The sequence below is a fragment of the Schistocerca gregaria genome, chromosome 6 (genome assembly GCF_023897955.1).
Source record: "Schistocerca gregaria isolate iqSchGreg1 chromosome 6, iqSchGreg1.2, whole genome shotgun sequence".
NCBI lineage: Eukaryota > Metazoa > Arthropoda > Insecta > Orthoptera > Acrididae > Schistocerca > Schistocerca gregaria.
In genome coordinates this window covers 350,416,951-350,434,696 of record NC_064925.1, presented here as the reverse complement: position 1 = coordinate 350,434,696, position 17,746 = coordinate 350,416,951, and positions in this window count along the sequence as shown.

Here is a 17,746-nt window from a genome sequence, read left to right as displayed (position 1 = left end):
ATTTGTTATGAGAATGAGTAAATGTTGCATTCTCAAAATCGATGACGGTGTGCTTGAGACCCTTGTGGTACTCAGCGCTTCAATTCATCTCTCCCATGCTCCCTACATGTGTGGAGGTATCGGAAATTTTAAAATATAATAAAATAAAAAGTACCCTCAGCCACGTACTTCACAGTTTGGAACCTAGAAGGTTAAAAATATATTTATTCCACCTTATTCTCACTATAAAGGGAATAACGCTCAATCTTCGTTGAAACTTGCATCTGAAGGTGCTATACTGTACATCGGTTTGAAGGCAGCCGCCAGTTATTTGAATACAAAGGTGCCTGATTGCTCGTTAGCCAGGGTAGGCGGCTTGCTAACGTTTGTACATTCCATGAGTGCCTCGACCCCCGACGTTTTAGCATCTTCTTCGATCAGCAATCAAAGATAGTCCTGGTATACTAATCTAGCTAACCAACACTATTAATACTCAGTTACAACATTAATAAAATGGTGACTTACAAATTAGATGGTTAGTCACATACTCATATAGCCGAAAGTGTAAGAACCTAGCAATTTAATGTAATTTACTTATTAGCAAGGGCCTTATAGTTAGCTTGAATGGTTTTGCCGGAATGCTTTAGATTTCTCGGCAACGCCTTCATTTGCGCGCAGTTAAGGATCAGGTACGCCATTCACTCGTGTTTATCACAGAATTTATCGTGGTACAAATATTCACTACGAACAAAACAACACAAATTAAAAAAAGTTTTGCATCACCCCGGAGTCCAGAACTCCTAAAGATAGACATTAACCATGGTTATTGTATCACCGACACAGTCCCTCTGACTGTTCTGAGACGTCACTAAACCCGTCCAAAGATGTTAACAACCATGCATGAGCAGCAACGGTAGAGGTCCGACAGCCGATCTGTTCCAGTTATTCCAGTAGGAAGGAAGAACACGGCTCGTGTTGTCAGTAGTTGAACCATATTAGACGGTCAATACCGCTGTTCGATCGTGTCCACATTGTTACTTCATGCAAGGAAGGGCTCTGAACGAAGAAAGTCTCCAGGCGTCGCGGAGTGAACAAAAGCGATGTTGTTTGGACATGGAGGAGGTACAGAGAGACAGGATCTAACATTCTGCGTGGTGTCTGATTGCTCTATATCTTGTTCCCTACCACTTCCGCGCAACGACGCTCTGAGCGTGTTTTTTAGGGAATTGACTAGTTTTAACCTGGGACCTATTGCTGGTAAGGAGACGCCAGACCACACATGACATGTAGAATTCAGAAGAGTTCAGTGAGACTAGCGAAGATATAAGCTAATACTTAATTATTTCAGCGTCAGCTCCACTTCACTCCCTGCAAAAGAACCTTAATACTAACCAAATTTAGTGGAAGGGGTTCAAGGCTTTCCTATTTTTAGTTAGCTGGTAAAATAACGTCGAACAAGCAGTTAAGTTTACCATTGGAAATTTTATTCTACTCACAAAAACATCGTTTATAAATTGCACTATTGATAAAAGGAAATGTTTTAATTCAGGATGGTAAAAATCAACTGCGTTCAACAAAAATGTTAAAGAATATTCCCTGAATGGGTTTCCAAGTTCTACAATGGATCGAAGGATGACCTATGTCATATCACATCTATAATCTAGGTTTAAATTAAGTTTCACAAAAGATAAAACTATCAAAATGGTTTACAGTAACCCTCAATTATCTTTAATTACTCATCTAACTTGCCGTAAATTACAGTGGCCGATGTGGCTTCTCAATAACTATATAACAGAAAAATCATCGCCTTTCATATTTTTACTTCAGGTGGCAAATGTGAACATCCTGAGCTTTAATTGACGATCGACACTAGTATTACGCAGAGGGGGGGTGTAACAAATGAGACTTCTGCAGTTCTGAGTGAAGCTTTATGCGCTGTTATGCGGCATCGCGTGAGTTCATTACCTTGTCGGTGTTCGTCAGGGGGCGGCGGCCGGCGCAGCTCCGTCCAGCTCGCCCTCTCGGAAGCAACTCTTTCCTAACTTCTCCTTACTACAATTTACCGAAGTTGGTTTAAAAAAGAACTATCTGGTTGTGTTTTCATCTGACCAATCAGAGTCTCAATGTTAACGTTAAGCTCCGCCTACAAAAATTCTGTCTATCCAATGAGAAACGTTATACTTTTCGTGGTGGGGCAATGTTTTTAAAGTCTGCAACGTAACAGAGAAGCGAAAAAGTCTCACGCTAAAACTTGCAGCTGGTGTGGTCCTTTTAGCGTTATCGTAAGATGTATACTGTTCTTCTGGAGGGCCTTATCTTTTAACATGGTGTGGCGGTGGTCCTAATGTAACAGAGAAGCGAAAACGTCTCACGCTAAAACTTGAGGGTGGTGTGGCCATTTTTGTGTTATCTTAAGATCTATACTGTTTTTCTGGAGGGCTCTAGCTTTTAACATAGGCTGGGGGGGTGGTCCTAACGTAACAGAGACGCGAAAAAGTCTCACGCTAAAACTTGCAACTGGGGTTGTCCTAGTGGTTATCTGGCGACGTGGGTGTCCAGTCCGTCCCTTATCGTATGGCCTTCTAGCCTAACACGGTTCTGCTCTCGGCTTCTGTTCTCGTTTCTCCCATCGGAACTGTGTCTGTCTCACGGTGGGCAGGTATGACATGCATTTAGGCATTCTTGTGTTAGTCTGTGGTATTCCATTTGCTCACTCGTTATTCGTATTACTTTGGTTAATTTACTGTCACGATTTATTCGGAGCTATGTGACATACTACTGGATTTGCTTATCATGTCAGGGTTTTCATGGAAGGTGTTGGATTTGCCTGACACCTTACAAGGAACTGTCGATGACATGCCTGCCTCAGGCCGCCCAAGGGCCATTACCGTTGTGGATGACCGTAACCTACGGATTATGGCTCGGAGGAACCCTGGCAGCAACGCCACCGTGTTGAATAATGCTTACCGTGCAGCCACAGGGTGTCGTGTTACTAATAAGATGGTGGACAATAGGCTGCATCACTATGGCGTGGTCCTTCTTTCCAACCACGACACCATGCAGCGACGTACAGATGGGCCCAACAAAATGCCGAATCGGCTGCACAGGATTGGCGTCACGTTCTCTTCACCAATGAGTATCGCATATGCCTTCAACCACACAATCTTTGGAGACTTATTTGGAGGCCACTGCGTCAGGCTGAACGCCTTAGACACACTGTCCAGCGAGAGCAGCAAGGTGAAGTTTCCTTCTGTTTCGGGGTGGCATTATGTGGTACCTACGCATGCCACTGGTGGTAATGCAAGGCGCCCTAACGGCTGTAGGATATGAGAATGCCATCCCCCGACTGATAGTGCAACCATATCGGCAACATATTGTCGAGGCATTCGTCTTCATGGACGACTGTTCGCGTCCCCATCGTGCACATCTTGTGAATGACTTCCTCCAGAATAACGACATTTCTAGACTAGAGTGGCCAAAACGTTCTCCAGACATGAAGCCTATCGAAGATGACTGGGATAGACTGGAAAGAGCTGTTTATGGACTAAGTGACCCACCAACCACTCTGAGGGATCTACGCAGAATCGTCGTTAAGGAGTGGGACCATATGGACCAACAGTGCCTTGATGAACTTGTGCATAGTATGCCACGACGAATACTGGCATGCTTCAATGTAAGAGAACGAGTTACTGGGTGTTAAAGATACCGGTGCATACAGCAATCTGGACCACCACCTCTAAAGTTCTCGCCGTATGGTGGTACAACGTGCAATGTGTGGTTTTCATGTACAATAGAAAGGCCGGGAATGATGTTTATGTTGATCTCTATTTCAATTTTCTGTACAGGTTCCGGAACTCTCGGATGTAAAATATTTTCTGTTGTGTATGTAATCAGGTTATCAGATTCTTGCGTGAATGTAATCTTTTGCAAGAAGCTGGAGTTTAGAAAGCGTCACACAGAAACTATCAGTTAATTAAAATCTACTCTACCACCTGGACCTTTAAGCAGAGGTTATACACAAGTGCACATATTTGCCCCAAGCTAGTATGTTAATACTTCAACGCATACCCAGTCATGTGAATAGTCCAATCTGAATTGTCGGAAATTGCCCTGAAATTTTTTGTAAAGGAAAACTGCACCGAAAAGGAACAGTGTCAAAATTTTAGCTGCTAAGACACACTGTAAATATTTTTAAAAAGTGCTGAAATTTATCATGTTGCTAGCTCTTCAGGCGGCTGGGAAGAATGTGCATCCTACCGTACTTGTCGCGGACTGCGCATGCGCTGCACCGTGGGTGTATATCCGAGGTAGTTGACACAGTGGTAACCAGATAACACAGCACGTCGCGATCGTTGTTCGTAAATAGATTTTCCGTTTTCCTTGATAGTTTCTCTGTCACAGTTGTTCATACTTACTATCCATTAGAATTCGCAACTCATTTAATGTCCATAATAATTAGCATTTCCTTTTCATATCCATAAGTGTTAGTAATTGAAATTAAACTGAATTAATTTTCTGTGTGTTTTATTTGCATATGCTTGCTCACAGCATCTGTCATTTTGCAAATTCCATAGTTTCACAGTAATGTGGAAGCCAGTAATGTTTTAAAATTTTCAGAGATGAAATATGAAGAATGTGGTAGGCAATCAGAATCACTTACTTGTGTTGAGTGACTATATATGTGTTATCTATGAATTAATTTCTTTGAAAGTCATTAAAACGATGCCGTCACTTCGTTAGAAATTACGTAAACATTACAAGAAGTGGGAAATAACGCTGATGATTCTGTGAACTGTGGTTTGAATGATGACCGTTGTGATAATTGAAGTCCAGAACACAATTACAATACATTCCATGTCCAAATATAACATGTACAGTAATAGCTTTCAGTGACAAAGAAAGTTATAAATGTTTTGATAAACAAGGGAGAGAGAAAGCGCTTGAAGTTAAGCAGTGTGCGAAACCGGTTTCGTATCGAAAAATCTGAATGTAAATTGTAGAAGTGGAAGAATGATTTAGATGAGGTACGAAGTCAGCACCAAAATGAAACTCACAAATTTGTGAATCAGAAAATATTCTAAAAAAATTAGAACTGATCTTGAAAGTCAGTGCACCATTACCAACGGTATCTACGAGACTAAGCCATCAGGTTACACAGGTTCAGGAAATGACACGAAAAAGTAAGTCGCGAAGCTACGAAGATCACTTAAAGTAAACTTCATGTCATTAACCAGTGATAATATAGAAAAATTTCTAAATGATGAGAAGACAAAGCACCTTACTATCCCATAAAATGCTGTGTATGAGTCAATCAGTCAGCTTTCGTCCATGATATGTATATATATATATATATATATATATATATATATATATATATATATATATATATATATATATATATTAACCTCATTTTATCATTTCGGGTGGAAAAAAATTCCTATAAACAATGCCAGTGATAAGGATCAGTGGGTTAAAGTTTCTGCAGGTTTATATTTGTCTTCGCGAACTTCAAGCAAATTAGGACCAAAATTGAAAAAAAGACTGTTTAGTTGTAAAAATTTGGTAATCGACGTAGGAAAATCAGGAAAAATGGGATAGAATAATTTTCGGTATCACAGCTGAAATGAAATTGATTCACGGCTTTGTTGCACTCTTGGGCTGGACATAACGACAGGTGTCATGAGGACAACGACGAAATGTCTTGTAGTATAAATACGTCAGACATTTGTGCATTTTCGGTTAGCATCACTATGTTTTACAAATCTGTTCAAGTATGCCTGGTACACGTCACTATATGCCGATTGTCCACGACCGTTTCTTACTCCATCTTATGTCTAAATAGACCTAATAGTTACAGTGATGTGCCTGAATGCATTAATTTTTCTTTTATGAAGTGTACCTGGTGTAGAGAACATATCGGTGTCAACTGCAGGGAACAGACAGGGAACGGTTTCATTGTAAAACATATATTATACAAAGATTATCATAAGAAATGTGCTACAGGAATTGTTGTAAGGTATTTCATGTCAACAAATTAAAGTCCCTACTGATAGAGGTTGTTCGTAATATAACATCACGCAGCGCGGGAAGAGCCGAGCGGTCTGGGGCGATGCAGTCATGGACTGTGCCGCTGGTCCCGGCGGAGGTTCGAGTCCATCATCGGGCATGGGTGTGTGTGTTTGTCCTTAGGATAATTTAGGTTAAGTGGTATGTAAGCTTAGGGACTGATGACCTTAGCAGTTCAGTCCCATAAGATTTCACACACATTTGAACTTTTTGTTTTCTTTTGTAGTATCATACGCTGCATTGATTTTCTAGTCTCTCGTGTAAAAATTATACCTTAACAGGTTACCTGCAGATGTTAACTGCAAGTTATTCGAAAAGCTGATGATTTGAGATATTTTTGGTGTGTTTTATGTCCTAAAAATTAACGTTTGTGCACTTTGGACTTCGCTCTACTCGCCACTACTTCCTGATGTCACGGTTTCGTGTGCCGACTCGAGAGCTAGGTAAGGCTGTACGTAGAGCTGTTATAGATTTTTAAATACTTGCAGTGCGCCGTAGCAGCTAAAATGTATGTAGTGCGTTTCTGTAGGATTATTTTTCCTGTGAGAAAAATTTCGGGTAAGTTTCGACATACCGTATTCGACGATTCTCTTATGAGTGTTGTAGCGACAAGGACAAACATAAGAAAATGACGCAATGGCTGCGCTTCTTGCCGGAAACAGTTACCCATATTGTTGCAGCTGCATTTTGACATGAGAACCATCCCTGTGGACAGCATACTTGTGGAGGCAGGTGTCCCTCCACTGCGGTTACGGTGCCAACGTTTACTGGCCGCTTATGCTACTCATGTTTGTAGCTTCCCTGGGCATCCTAATTACCGTCTCTCGTTCCCTCAGTCGGTCGTCCATCTCCCAGAACGTCAGCCCCGGTCGAGTTGTACGGTCGCGGTCCGCGTAAGAGAGCTCTCCGGGCTTGGGGTTTTCCCTCTTCCACCTCCTTTCCGGTCCCTCTTCGTACACCACTGTGGTGCGCGCCCCGCCCTTGCCTTCGGCCCGAATTGGCACAGGGACCAAAGGACTCAGTCCCTCTGGAGGCCTTCCACCACCGCTTTCTTTCCATCCTTGGCACGTATCAGGGCTATGGCATTGTTTACACTGACGGTTCTATGGTTGCTGGTCGTGTCGGTTATGCTCTTACTCTAGGGGACCATTACGAACAACTTTAATTGCCGGCTGGCTGCAGCGTTTTCACTGCTGAGCTGGTCGCCATCGCCGGCTGCGGTGGTCTCGCGGTTCTAGGCGCGCAGTCCGGAACCGTGCGACTGCTACGGTCGCAGGTTCGAATCCTGCCACAGGCATGGATGTATGTGATGTCCTTAGGTTAGTTAGGTTTAAGTAGTTCTAAGTTCTAGGGGACTGATGACCACAGCAGTTGAGTCCCATAGTGCTCAGAGCCATTTGAACCATTTTTTTTGGTCGCCATCTTTCGTGCCCTAGAGTATACCCTCTCCTGTTCAGTCGAGCCCTTTGTTATCTGTAGCGACTCCGTGAGCGGGCTACGAGCTATCGACCACTGTTTCCCTGGCTCTCATCTCATGCTAGCTATCTGGGAGTCCCTCCATACTCTTACCCATTGCGGCCGCTCTGTGGTCTTAATGTGGACCCCAGGCCATATTGGGATACCAGGCAATGAACATGTAGACCGCCTGGCCAAACACGCCACCAGTAAACCATCTCTGGACGTTGGCCTCCCGGAGCATTCTTACGCCGCAAAGTTTTCGCGCTTTGGGACGCTGAATGGCGCGATCTGACCACAGCCAATATACTCCATGCTATCAAGGAGACTACGACTGTGTGAGGGTCATCCACGCAGGGACTCAGTTGTTCATTGTCGGCTCCACATTGGCCACACCTGGCTGACGCACAGTTATTTACTGCGTCGTGAGGACCCGCCCCTTTGTCGCTGTGGGGGCGGCCTTAACGGTGGTCCACATTTTGTTGGCCTGTCCCCTTTTAGCTGTGCTCTGGCAGACATTTGCGCTGCCTAATACGCTCCCTGCCCTTTTAATAGATGACACTGCCATGACAGGCTTAGTTTTGCGTTTTATTCGGGCAGGGGGCTTATATTACTTAATCTAAGTGTTCTTCTTTTGTGTTGAGTCTGGCCTTTGGCCTAAGATTTTAGACTAAGTTTTTAATGTGTTTCTCGGTGGTTGGCTTTTCCTTTTTTGTCTCTATGGTCGGCCAACCACTGTCACACTCTGTGTGCTTTTACTTCCTTTTGTCTGGTCTCTGTATAAGTCTTTCTTGTCCTTTGTCGTCTGCCGTATTTTCCATTGTTCGTTTTTATTCTGTGTGGGTGTTTGAAATTTTGGAAAAAAGGACCGATGACCGTAGCAGTCTGGTCCCTTTAATCCTACAAACAAACCAACCAACATAAGAACGAAAACCTGCTGTCGTTCTACACTGAAGCGCCAAAGAAACTGATACACCTGCGAAATACCATGTAGGCCCTGGGAGTAAGCAGAAGTGCCGCAACACGGCAGGCATGGACTCGGCTAACATTTGAAGTAGTGCTGGAGGGAACTGACACCACGAATCCAGCAGGGCTGTGCATAAATCAGTAAGAGTACGAGGGGATGGAGACCTCTTCTGAACAGCACGTTACAAGGCATCCGAGACATGCTCAATAATGTTCATATCTGTGGAGTTTGGAGGGCAGCGGAAGTGTCTAAACTCAGAAGAGTTTTCCTGGAGTCACTCTGTATCGATTCGAGACGTATGAGGTGTCGCACTGTCCTTCTGGAGCTTCCGAAGTCCGTCGAAATGCATAATGTACATGAATGGACGCATGTGACCAGGCAGGATGCTTACATACGTGTCACCTGTCGAAGTCATATCGAAATGTATGGGGGGCACATATCATTCCAACTGCACATGCCCCACACCATTACACAGCCTCCATCATCTTGAACAGTCCCTTGCTAACATGCAGTGTCTATGGATTCATTATGTTGTCTCCATACCCGTCCACGTTCATCACAATTTGAAACGAGACTCGTCCAACCAAGCCTACATGTTTCCAGTCATCAACAGTCCGATGTCAATGCTGAGGGATCCAGGCGAGGCGTAAAGCTTTGTGTCATGCACTCATCAAGGGCAGACGAGTAGGCCTTCGGCTCTGAAAGACTAAATTGATGTTGTTTCGTTGAATGGCTTTCACGCTGGCACTTATTGATGTCCCAGCACTGAAAAAATACAGCAATTTGCGGAATGGTTGCACTTTCTCACGTTGAAGGATTTTCTTCACTCGTGGTTGGTCCCGTTCCTGCAGGAGCTTTTCCCAGCAGTATCGATATCGGAGATTTAATGTTTTACCAGATTCCTGATATTTACGATATTTCACCGCTACCTCGGACATGCTGTGTCCCATCGCTCGTAAGCCAACTGTAACATTATGTTCAAACTCACTTACATTTTGATAACCTGCAATTGTATCTGCAGTAACCGATCTATCAACTACGCCTAACACTTGTCTTATATAACCGTTGCCGACTACAGCATACTGTGAAGTACATGGTCAACTTCGAAATTATCATGACCTTCCACGGTACGGGTGATACGGGTCTGGTCACGACTTTCAGTGGAGATGGAGGCAACGCCTCATTAGGTGCTCCTCTCTACATCATATTTTCTCCCACTCTGTAAATTAGCCTCCATCACACAATTTCAATTTTTCGATTGATCCTACGTTAGCTTCCCACATTCGACAATTGCGCAGGCGACTCCGGATCGAATCCCCTTGGAGGATTAACGACGACAGTCTGTGTGGGGGGCTGTCTGGATGTTACTTCCAAGCGGTTTCCGACAAAAAAATGGTTCAAATGGCTCTGAGCACTATGGGACTTAACATCTATGGTTATCAGTCCCCTAGAACTTAGAACTACTTAAACCTAACTAACCTAAGGACATCACACAACACCCAGCCATCACGAGGCAGAGAAAATCCCTGACCCCGCTGGGCATCGAACCCGGGAACCCGGGCGTGGGAAGCGAGTACGCTACCGCACGACCACGAGATGCGGGCGGTTTCCGAAAGCCGACTGTGTGAATTCGGGCTGGTACCCATATCCTCCCTGAGTTACACGATTCTCAGACATTTACACTTTCCCACATTTTCATATGGTTAACACCAGATAGACAAATATGGTATAAAATGTATGTCTCCGTCAGCGGAATAAAATTAGAGGGGACAGGACGGTGTTTTCGAAAGGAGGCTACTGGGGCACACTTGTATGTGACACCAGAATAAGATGAGAATATTAACAAATTAAACTGAAGCTAGTATACTATAAATTATGAATGTCTGTGATAGGCTCTATAATGCGGATCGCTGACTGGGCGCAACTCTAGAGCCAATGATACTGCTTCTGCTTTGAGATTATTATTGTATTGGTGTAAGAGAGCGCTTGGCGCACAGTTGTAGGTAGCCGTCTGTAAGGGATAGACGATGGGGTAGGCAGTTTTGGGGCGCGCTGTGTGAAACCACCAAGTGTTAGATTAATTTAGGTATGTCAGTATAGTGGAACATGGAAGCAGAAGTCTTCATGTAAGCAAGATAAAAATGTTAAATAATTGTAATTTTGTGTTTTTGCCAGCGCATTAGTACAGATGAGTTGGCTGATAATTTGTAACTGTTGAGAACCCCCAGAATGTACATAAACGTTTTGATAAAAATACTAATTAGATATATAACTTTTGTAATGCTTCCAGCACTTGTTAACAGAGCTATATGTAATGTAATGATTTGCATTTACTCTGGTTTTTTGAGGTCACATAATACATTATGTTTAAATCTCATTGTTTGTGAATGAATTATGAATAACGTAACTTAAATTGTCAGATTTTTTTTAAAGCAAAACCTAATTTGCAGTATAATTTTGCTAAATATAGACTCAGTGTTAGTAATTCACTATCACTAGTATCGCCTCCCTGTACAGGTCATATATTTTTTAAGGATGTTAGATTTTCTTAAATGTTCTCGTTTATCAGCGTAAATAGTTTCATGTGCATTTCAAAGTATTATGGCCAGCAGCTCACACTGCTGAGCCTGTAGCTAGCATTTATATTTGTTTATCTGAGACCATAATATATTGCGTTCTACCGTTGCTCTCTAGAGGCAAGGTAATTCAATTTATTGTTATATGCGCAGGGACCAAAGTTACCAGTTTTGAACAGGGCCAGATGATTCAGTGCCTAAAGGGCGGAATGCATTTTTCATTGACTGTATTTCTTTTTTTGGTATTGGGAGTGGCCTTGCCCAATCAGTTCGTTTAAAGTTTTGCTAATAATAACACAGAGCAACCACATCACTTGCACTTACAACGCGCAACACGACAGTTCGAGTTCAGTACTCATTCAACAGATCTAACATCCATTCAACGTAATCATAAAGTTTATTATATCATTTTTTAAAGAACGTTACACTTAGTGACAGCTCTTCCAGTCGTTCGCTTCGTGAAATCTTCGATATTAAAATAGATACATATATTCTGTTTGCTAAACCACTCTGTAGTGTTAAAAGTAGTCAGATTATTTGCCGCAACCCAGTTTACTAACTTGTACTTAAATTTTCCCTAGTTCATCGGCATTCTTATGCTCCGCCATGCTATTCATTGATTTTGTGGTTCAATAGTTTTTGTCTTTTAATTTGTAGTCTGCATATGATTTACGAAGCCACGCGCACAGAGGAAAACAATCAGTTGTTACGTTCATTAGCAGTTCAAAGACGCGACGTAGAACAGAAGGTGCTCAATAGTCTTACAGCCCATGTTGAAGCTAGTATAAATTCCGATACAGACGAGGTTAACCGAGTACAACATTCACAAAACCCGACAGATGTAACCGATTTCAAAACCACCGTTGTCACAGGAATCCAAAAAGTTGAAGAAAAGTATACGACAGTGAGTCGTTAAACACCCGTCTTGAAGAAACAGAGCTGGTGCAGAACCATAACACAATTAAAACAGATTTGAAAAAGATTAACATAACTACACGCAAACTACAGAAGCAAGCCAGCGCTTTAGATTCAAACAATTCCACACACATTCTTAGCTCAGTGAAATATGTGATAAGCTATCCGCAAGATTAGAAACACTTGAAAGCCAAACTGAAAATAAATCAGACAGCAGAGCTCCCATTCCGTTTATTGAATCTCAGAAATATCACAGTCAATACAGCAAACATTAAATCATCTTGGTGCACTTAACAGTTTGCTACATGTGAAAGAAAGTTAACAGTTTACATCAGGAAGTAACCCCTTTCAGACATTTTTCTCCTTGTAATCAGTTTCAAAGTAACATGCAACAGCAACAGTCACCTACATTTCAGCCTCACAATAATATAAGCAGACTACAAGGAGCACCTGACATTAATACAAACCATTACAAAATAAACGAGTCTGAGTCTGTCTGTACATGGGTAAGAAGAGTACTCACGTGTTACAAGATTAACGTTGTTGGTGATCTAACTATTACAGAAATTAAATTAAGTTCCTTTTCTTATTCTTATACCCCGTGATGCTTTTTTTAAACAAATAATTTTAATTCACTTATGCAGGCTTTCTACACAATCTACATCTCCATCTACATGGCCACTCTGCAAATCACATTTATGTTCCTGGCGGAGGGTTCATTGAACCACCTTCACAATTCTCTATTATTTCAATCCCATATAGCGCGCAGAAAGAATGAACACCTATATCTTTCCGTATGAGCTCTGATTTCCCTTGTTTTATCGTGGTGATCGTTCCTCCCTATGTAGGTCGGTGCCAACAAGATATTTTCGCATTAGGAGGAGAAAGTTGGTGATTGGGATTTCGTGACAAGATTCCGTCGGATCCAAAAACGCCTTTCTTGGAATGATTCCCAGACAAAATCCGGTATTATTTCTGTGCCACTCCCTCCAATATTTCGCGATAATACAAAACGTGCTGCCTTTCTTTGAACTTTTTCGATGTACTCTGTCAGTCCTATCTGCTTAGGATCCCACACAGCGCCACTGTATTCCAAAAGAGGACGGACAAGCATATTGTAGGCAGTCTCTTCAGTAGGTCTGTTACATTTTCTAAGTGTTCTGCCAAATAAAACGCAGTCTTTGGTTAGTCTTCCCCGCATCTTTTTATGTGTTCCTTCCAATTTAAGTTGTTCGTAATTGTAATACCTAGGTATTTAGTTGAATTTACGGCCTTTAGATTAGACTGATATATAGAGTAACCAAAGTTTTACGCGTTCGTTGTAGCACTCATGTGGATGACCTGACACTTTTCGTTATTTAGGATCAACTGCCACTTTTTGCACCATTCCAGTTTCTCTTTTAAATCGTTTTAAAGTTTTTTTTAATCTTCTGATGACTTTATTTGTCGATACACGACAGTGTCACCTGAAAACAACTGAAGACGGTTGCTCAGATTGTCTCCCAAATCGTTTATATAGATAAGGAACAGCAAAGGACCTAATGAAACGTCCCCTTTGAACAATTGTACAAGGCTCTGCTTAAACTGACACACAATAGTTTTTAGCGCAACGCAGTCTGACTTCCAAAAATCCCTACGAAAGAATGGCCCTTACTAACATTAACCTATACGTTTCACAGATCACTTACCTCTTCGTTACTCAAGCTACTGCAATACAGAGAGCGCCACTACTGCCAGCTAAATAAAAGATTCAAACTACTGAAGGCACTAACTACTGATAGGCATAGTTATCAAATGAAAGATTTTAATACAGAACAAACAATGTATTTACTTAATAGTCATAATATATATATCTCAGTTCATGACACCAATTCTTACAAATTTCAAAACTCCGCCATCTCTCTCCCCACGTCCACCACTGCTGGCGGCTCACCTCCAACTGCGCAACGCTACGCGCTGTTAGCATCCAGCTGCCGCTGCCAAACACTACAGTGGCAGACAACAATGCAAACCAGCCACAGATTGCACATGGCACAGCCAGAGATTTTCATACAGAGCGCTACGTGGCCGCGGCGTTACCAATAAAAAAAACCTTAACATCCTACTTACATAGCCCCCATGTTCCCCACAAAAAAATTTACAAATTGTTTTGGGCAGTGGCCAATACAGATTTGAAATTTTTTTTCATAATTACAATAGCAAAGAAATGAAATGCACACACTTATCGATACAATATTGGTCAAAAGCTAAAATTTTCTCATAGTCCATAAAGACAGTCCTGATCATTCATCGAAGTAAAATTGCAGTGTTTTTCTCAAAGTCTGAGTAGTAAAAGAATATGCACATGGAAGTAGTGGATTTCCATGCAGCCTTGAAGAAGTAGTGTTGTCCTTTCAATGGAAAGACAGCGCTGACTCTTGACATGCAGACAGGTAATGGGCCACAACAGAGCAAGCCCACGGCAGAGTCAGTCGAAGTTTTAAAGAATATTGGTAGGTAGGTCGTCACAGAGTAGACCCATTGTAGTCCTGGTAGATATTACGGTATTGGTGGGCCACCAGAAGTGCAGACCCACTGCAGTCCTTGTAGAAATAATGGCATTGGCAGGTCATCAAAGGTGTAGACCCACTGTAGTCCTTGTAGAGATGGCCAGCAGCCATCTGTTTGACTGTGCAGGCGCACAATCACCATTGAAGAGTTTTGCGGATAATACAGCAAGTCCATAACCACCACTTGTGCACTCACAAAAATTGTTTTTGCAATGTCCTTAGAACCAGCAATGCTGTTATCCAATCCCTTAGTGAATTATTAACACACGTGCAAACACTATCAGTCCCTACTTCTCACATATTGTCCATATACTATGACCAACAGAAACGTGTGCAGTGAAATGTAATTTACAAGTTACTTAATATGATGAACTGGTGTCAATTACAATTTTATAACATAAGAATACAACAACAAAGGTACAAAATATATCACTAAAGAACATAACAATACAGATTACATTTGTAGTAGTACAGGCTTTACAAAAGAATCGAAATAGCAAATACATCAGTGTTACAAAGATTACGACATAAGTAAATACATAAAAGATCAGAATAACTTTTGAAACATCAACTTCACACATGAGCATTAGAACAAAACAGAATAAATAATGTTTAATCATCTTTACGAAATAAATAGCATGTTATTAATGCAAATTATATTTGAGGATAACAGTATTTCTCATCATAGTGAATGTAGCTTAGGATTAGAAGGGAAAAATTCTATGAAACAGTACACAGAGACAGGAAGAAAAGAAATACACAAGGGTACACAAACACATAGTGGGATACACAAAAGGAAAGGACAGGGTTTGTTTTCAGGGTAACATTTGGTACTGCAGTTCAACCCAAAACTTCATTCTGTAGATCTTTCGTCGTATCTCAACATTTGTTTCCTCCAAAAAAATCCTATCCAAGCATGCTTTCTATATTCTTCACATCCTCTTTCAAAAATAGTTTTTCTCCACTGTACACTACTTTTTTGGCCAAACCATTTTCTTATAACTTCTCAATGCATTTCTTCCATTTCCTCATAGTTAGTTTCTTATATAGTCTACCCCCTCTTAAGCTAACTTAAATCTACTGAGCTCAGATGCTTAACTAAGGGACGAGGCAATGCAGCAGCACAAAACAATTAATACAAATAGCAATGATAAAAAAATGCAAGTAAGCAAAGCAAGCAGCAATAAATGTAATAACTTATACCTAAACATGACAAAGCTGAAGTAGAAAAAATATCACAGCAAAAATGTGTAATACCTATGTCACATCTTAACACTAGAGTGATGCATCACTAGAACATACGCTAGCGGATAAGTTACCAAATCGTAAAAAAATTATTTTTGCAGTTCCTGTGAAGGGAAATGTCTATTTGTGCTCTCTTTTCCAAGAAAGTACATCATAAAATGATTCTTTACTGGGTCTGTAGACAGAAAATAGTGATATTAGTACATCTATTAAATTTTATTTTAACCAATGCTGCAGTGCAGATAGAAACTGGATATTAAACAAGATGAGCAATCTCTCAGCTAGAAAGACAATAGATATAAAATGTTTCTCATCATTTCATTTCAGTAAATGACATAAATTAAGAACTCTACAGTGTAATCATGTTTTGAAGTTTGAGGGTGTCGTATTTACGATGCTTTCTACAAAGGAATGTCAATAGCGGCTGTCGCGCTGCTGGGTGCCCACGACGCATTACGTGAAGGTGGTCACTTAACTGTCTTACCGAAATATTTACGACACCAGTCTCCGCTACAGTGGCAGTCTCATATAAAAAATTTAACAGGTCAAGAATTTGCGTTACACATCTGGAGAAACAAAATTCTATTAATATAACAGTGTCCAAAAAGTTTTCGTCGGCATTGTAATACATTCAAGCATTTACATACATTTCATAACTCTTAAAGTACGATTCTTGGTTTCCAACAACCTTTTTCACAAACCAGAGTCCCTAACCACTACTCTTTATTCCATACCTTATTCATCGACAATACTTCTATATTTCATCATAACAGATACATTGAATAATCAAATTCCTCTTACAGCATCAGCTTATTGATCATAAACATACCGCACAGCATAATACACATAGTCATCGTAATAATAACATCATAACACCTCAGTCAAATTCTCAAAATCGTCGTAGTTTCCTCCAATAATTTCAGAACCTAAAAAAATTCTCTGCTCATGTCAAAAGTGTCATCTGCCTCAAACGTAGTTTAAAAATCATGATCCCATACCAAATACGCCATTCAAAGCTCTCATAGCATCACAATGGTTCCAAAAAAGTATGAACAGTCCACAAAGTACAGACAAAATACAATTTCATAAGTGTGAAGTTATCCACCTGCGTAATTGCGTAAACATGTGTCACTGACGTAGTAAAAAGATGTTGATTTCTCTGTAAAATAATCAGATAGCTGTGTAATTAATGTGTTAGATAAGTATGGTGCCGATGTGTAAAGTTGTATAAGCAAATACCATATTAGCTAGGGCTCCTTGTGCTTGCCTTACACATGGTACACAAAGTAAGCGTGTACCCCCTGAGGATTAATGTAATTATATCCTCAGATGTTACAGATTACAGCAATGGAATGAAATGTATCACGGAAAATCTTTGTATCATTGTATTTCAAATATCTTCAAAAATAAATGTTTTAAGTACAAAATTAGTCACTCAAATACGCGTACTGTAGTGCTAAACTGTGCGTCGTGTTGTAAGATAATCTCTGTGGAACTGTCGTAGTTATCGTCCTCCGAAAGCTAAGTTCTACAGAAGTTAATGTACTTACCTCATGATAAACAAAAGTGAAATGCTTTGCGTATAGATATCGTAGTTACTACGCTTTTTGCCGTGATGAAGTAAGTACCGTACTGTAACGTATTGTTGTGCTATAGAAAAGGCGGTCTCATTGTAGCTATACCACCAAGTTACTACTAAAACATGTTTTACTTTCCAGAATAATACAGAAAAACTGTGCAGATATAAAACAGATAAACTGCAAAAGCACTCATTAGTAGAGTCGCGATAAAATCGTGTAGCTGTCACATAAACTAACCACTGTTTCATCTGGTATCTCACAGAAAGTACTTTAAATCCAGAATGTATTTTCAAGTAAACCAGAATGTTGCATTAAAATCTCATTAGCAATACTGGTAAATTTTCTAAGTATGTGAGCCTTATAGTCGTTACGTAATCGTGCAACTAACAAGCAAGAATGTACACACGCAATAAC